Genomic DNA, 5,671 nt, shown 5'->3' with positions numbered 1-5,671 from the left:
ATCTTTCATTGAGCATTGCAGGGCCAGGAATGTGGAGGAGGTGGCTCAAGGCCTCACAGGGAGCTGGGTCACATTCTAGGACTCTGGCTCCTATGCTGTGCTGCTTCTACTTCCAGGGCTTGGGCTTGGATTGCACATGAGGTGGCACTGGCCTAGCAAGTGATGGGGTGCAAAGGAAGTTTTGGAGCAGAGGTTGCAGAGGTAGCCAGATGAAAAGGAAGAGTTCCGGGCCAGGGGTAGGGCCCTGGGTCCTAAACCTATTGCTGCTTCTGATCCTTTGTAAGAACCGAGTCGAATCTCTTTGTCTCTGGATCGCTGAAGAGTGCAAGCTGGCACTTCCCAGATGCTGTGATTCTAAGGCAGACTGTGCCTGTGGGCCCTAACTGATCTCTTTGTTCACTTTCAGAAGGAATCACCTTCCACCGTCCATGGGGGCTCTTCTCGTGGTCCCAGGAAGCCATCGCCCCAAATTGCATTGCATTCTTTGGCCCCAACTTTACCCAAAGAAAACACAGAGTCAAAATATGAGGTACTTTTATGCCACACAGAGTCTTTGGACATGGAGAGCTGCTACTAATCTGCCTTTTCCTCCTTGCTGAAGAGTCTATAGGATAAACTATCAAGAGATTTCCTTTAAAAAATCTTTTCAATCCCATTCCACTCATTTCCATCCTATCACTTTCTGGTTCCCTTCATTCCATTGCCTGCCAATCCACTCCACTTTACTCCATCCCACATTTCCATCACGTTTGTTTTCACTCCACCCATTTCCTTTCTATCCGTTTAACTTCATCGCCTTCTCACTTTATTCCAACCACTTCCTGTCCATTCCATTTCGGGTTTTTTTCCATTCCACTCCACTCCTCCCCACTCCATGTCTTTCCATAACATTCCTTTTATTTCCTTTCCATTTCTCTTATTCCTCTTGTTTCTTCCCATTCCATTCCTTCCCACCCACCCACTCAATGCCATTCCTTTGCATTCCATCCCACTCCACTCTGCTTCATCTCACTGTGTCCCGCTCGTCTCTTTTTTCTTTCATTCCTTTCCATTCTTTCCCACTCCTCCCTGTTACACTTTTAAAATTAATTAATTTATTTATTTTTTATTTTTCCTCTTAATCCCACATTCCATTACTGTCTATTCTATTCGTCTACTCCATTTCCATACCATCACTTTATTTCATTTCCATTCTTTTCCTTCCCATCTCATTTCATTCCTGTTCTTTCCATCCACGTATTTAATCCACTCCATTCATTCTGTTTCCGACTATTCCAGTCCTTTTTAGTCAATGTCCTATTTATACTCATTTCCATGTGATTGGCTTCCATGTCATTCCCCTGCATTGCATATCTTTTCATTCTATTTCATTTTTAGTCACTTCATTTTCTGTTCATTTCTTTCTTTCTTTTCTCTCTTTTTTAAAAAATAAATTTATTTATTTATTTATTGGCTCTGTTGGGTCTTCGTTGCTACACGTGGGCTTTCTCTAGTTGTGGCAAGTGGGGGCTACTCTTCGTTGCGGTGCACAGGCTTCTCAGTGCAGTGGCTTCTCTTGTTGTGGAGCATGGGCTCTAGGCACTTTGGCTTCAGTAGTTGTGGCACACGGGCTCAATGGTTGTGGCACACGGGCTTAGTTGCTCCATGGCATGTGGGATCTTCCTGGGGCAGGGCTCGAACCCATGTCCCCTGCATTGGCAGGTGGATTCTTAACCACTGCACCACCTAGGAAGTCCCTCTTTTCTCTTTATTTCCTCTTCCTCATCTCTTCCCTTTCCACTCAGTTCTATTTCATTGTTTTCTGTTCCCGTTCATTGCATTCTCTTCCCTTCTATTTCTTCTTTCAAAAAAAAACAAATTATTTTTATGGCAATATAGTTGATTTACAATGTTGTATTAGTTCCTGGTGCACAGCAAAGTGATTCAGTTATACATACATATAAATTTGCATCTGCTAATCCCAAACTCCCAATCCACCTCCCACCTTTCTATTTCTTGTTCATTCCTCTTTAATCCATCCCGCTCTGTTGTATCAATTCCATTCTGCTCTATTACCTGTCAGATGATCCATACAGATGTGAATGTCTGTATATCTCAGGGTTTTTAAATCAGAAAGACAAGCCCCTTGAAAGTAGTTGAGATTCATTAAAGTGGGGATTAATTGAGAGAACACGGGGGAAATCTCAGATAACTCAGTGTCAGAAATCACCTGTGGGCCTCATGGGGACTGGAATCAGGAAGGGTTTTTTTTCTCTCTTATGGGTTTTTTTTCTCTCTTATGTTTGCTCATTTTTGCTGATCAGTGAGCAACCATGGAACAATGGAGTTGTTCCATTCTCCTCGGTCCAGATTTAATTCCCATGCAAGCTTCCTGGTCGCCCCTCCTGTATAACTTCAGATTATGTATGGCAACACCCCCTACTACTATTTCCAGGTTTCTAGGTTCAGATTCTTCAGAGGAGAAGCACACTCGCTCAGGCCATTGTATGGGTTGTGCTGACATTCATCAGCTCTCCAGTTAGCTGTAAACCAGTACAAACACAGCCTCTTAGGTCCCTCTCTTCATCAGGGTCTGGGGAAAGGAGTCACATTTGTTCCCTGTTATCAGTAGAGCAAAAGTTCTTCCTGAAAATCTCACCCAGTACACTCCCTCTTATAACTCCTTGGTTCGGAATGCTGTCACATAGTACTTCTTCTTGCAAGGAAGGCTGAGAAAATGGGGTGTTATCCTTCCCAGTCTCTTCAATAGAAGCAAGCAAGGGAGAAGACATGGGGAGGAGTGTCAGGTCAGCCAGCTCAGTGTCTGCTACATTCTGAAGGGATGAGAAGGAGCAAACAATGCAAAGGGTCCAGAGTAGAACATTCTGAGTTGAGGGGCATCAAGTGAAAAGGCCCTGAAGTGAATGTATTTGTTATCTGTTGCTGTATAGCAGATTACCACAAACTTAGTGGCTTAAAACAACACACATTTATTATCTCACAGTTTCCTGGGTTAGGAGACCAGGCCCTGCTTAGATGGGTCTTGTGCAAGGCTGAGATAAAGGCATTGGCTAAGTCTCAGGTCTCATCTGAGGCTCGACTGGGGAAGGATCCACGTCCAAGCTCACATGGTGATTGGCAGCCTTCAGTTCCTTGCAGCCTCAGTTTCTTACTGGCCATCAGCTGGAGGCTGCACTCTGCCATGTAGCCCTCTCCATAGGCAGCTCACAACATTGCATCTTGCTTCTTCAAAACCAAGACAGATGTCACGCTCTTATAGAACAGGATCACATACATGTAAGCATGTACATCCTGTCACCTCTGTCATCTAATGGTTAGATGCAAGTCACAGGTCTTGCCCTCAAGGGGAAGATTACATAAGGGCATGAATACCAGAAGGTGAGGGTTATGGGGGTCACCTTAGAGTCTGTCCTCCTCAGGGGGCAAGCATGGGCCATTCCAGGAACAGAGAGGTGCCAGCGTGACTGAAGTATGATGAGAAAGAAGGAAGATGTCTGGAATTTTCAAGGATAGGAAAGGAGAATGCCAGAGAGTTTGGGTCCCTGCAGCAAGTAGCCCAGGAAAGCCCACCTAGGATTGGAACTTACTTTTTCTCTTTGTGTAATAGGTGCTTGTGAATCCAGAACACCACCTTTACTGCCAAATCAAGCCCCCCACCTAACAGAAGCAGAGATCCTTTCTCCAGAAATCCTAGAGAAGCCATGCTCAATCATATATTCAATGACATTGATTGCGTACATATTATATTCTAGCAATTCACCTTGTAAACCTTGTGATGTTCTGTTTCAATGTGTTTTTCAGGCTCTGGACCCTAGCTCCCACCAAATCTTAAGCGTTTGGCTCATGTTTTTTTTTTTAAAGCAATAGAAACAAGGCAAGAGTGACCTAGAATTAGAGAGCCCAGATCTGCTACCCAGAAGCAGGAGATGCCATAGTGTTTGCTGCATCACAAAAATGGGCAAACTGTTGATGGACCCAGCAGCCAGGGAGAAGTGTGAGTCTGAATCAGCCAGAGTGGAGCATGGGATATATGCATGGGTCAGACAAGCAGTGTCTTTTCAAATCATGGTAGAGGATAAGGAACAAGGAACTATTAAGAGATGACAAGAGAAAACAGAGAATGAAACATGGGAATGAGGCACCTGGGGAGGCGCAGGCATGAGATGCTTAGAATCCCGAGGGACTCAAGGATGGAGATGTGAGAATGAGATTTGCTAAAGGTGAAGAGGAGTCGAGGATGACTCCCGGGTTTCTGACCAGAGCAACTGAATGACTGGCAGACCACTTTCTGAGGCTACAGTGGGGGAGGTGCAAATTTGGGCTAGAGAGGGGAAATCAAGAATTTGGTTTACACATGTCAGCGATCAATTGGAGAATCAAGCAGGCAAATGTTCATAAAAGTCTAGGTAGAGCAAGGCTGGAAATACACATCTGGGAGTTGTCAGTGGGATTTGGAGTTATGGGGCTAGATGAGATCTTATGTCGGGGGTCCCCAGGACCACCCTCAGGCTCAATGGTTTCTAAAAGGATTCAGAGGACCTAGAAGTTATTATACTCATTGTTATGGCTTATTGCAGCAAAAGGACAGAGTAAAATCAGCAAAGGGAAAGGTGCAAATGGTGGAGTCTGGAGGAAACCACACATATGCTTCCAAGTGTCCTTTCTCTGTGGAGTCACATGGGAATTCCCACAATATATGATAACGCATGTGAAGTGTTGCCAACCAGAAAAGCTCACCCTGAATTTGAATATCCAAGGTTTTTACAGGGGGTCAGTCACTGAAGCTCCAGACCCCCCAGAAGGAAAGCAGGTGCATCCACTATAGATCACATTGTTTGTAATTAGCTGGACAAACGGGTACAAGCATGCAAATACACTTTTATCAGATAGAACATTAGGAAAGCTCAGCTCCTGGAAGCTGACCAAGAACTTGTCCTCTGAAATAGGCCCTTTGCGGGGGAACATGCAGGGTTTGAGCAACTCAGGCTTGCAGAGTTAACCCTTTCCTCTACAGATCCCAAAGAGAGTAGATGAAGACAGAGAAGAGTCAGGGCTGACAAACTAAGCACTGGTCCCTCCAACATTAATAGTTGGAGGCAGAGGATCAAGCAAAGGAAAAGGACTGTCTTTTTTTTTCCTGCTGAGAACTTCCTCCTCACTTTGGCCTGAATATGTAACGGACAGGTCTCACTCTCCCTCTCCCTTATCTTTATCTTTAAAGCAAATGAATTCACAACCTTCTTGCTCTTCAGTAGATGTTGAGCTCTCAACCAACTCCTTGCCAATAGAACCTCAGTATGAAACTTGGGTCTCAGCCAATCCGCAAACAACTGAGAGAGAAATCTCTGGGATAGATGGGCATCTTTGTAGAAGGAGTTCCTGTTCCACAGTAGTAGTGGTTCCTAAGTCCCTATAATATTCAGGTTAGGTCAGGGATGTGGGTGTTCCTGGAAGTAAACATCACCATTCGTTTGTTATGAAAGAAAAAAAAAAGACCAAACAAAAGACAAAGTCAGTTTTAAGTTATATATTAGTAATGCTTTAATATCTGAGTATCTTTTTTTTTTTTTACGGAACGCTTCACGAATTTGCATATCATCTTTGCGCAGGGGCCATGCTAATCTTCTCTGTATTGTTCCAATTTTAGTATATGTGCTGCCGAAGTGAGCAC

General features: G+C 44.2%; 1 non-coding gene across 1 annotated transcript; it reads right to left on the bottom strand.

The window, feature by feature from the left end:
• Window positions 1-5,564: 5,564 nt before the first annotated feature.
• LOC130839446 (U6 spliceosomal RNA) lies at window positions 5,565-5,671 on the bottom strand. Its single transcript, XR_009049843.1, has one exon. It is a non-coding gene; the product is annotated as a U6 spliceosomal RNA (small nuclear RNA).

This window comes from Hippopotamus amphibius, chromosome 16 (assembly GCF_030028045.1).
Source record: "Hippopotamus amphibius kiboko isolate mHipAmp2 chromosome 16, mHipAmp2.hap2, whole genome shotgun sequence".
Lineage (NCBI taxonomy): Eukaryota > Metazoa > Chordata > Mammalia > Artiodactyla > Hippopotamidae > Hippopotamus > Hippopotamus amphibius.
Note: the sequence above shows the minus strand (reverse complement) of the source record. Positions and strands in the feature narration are given on the sequence as shown.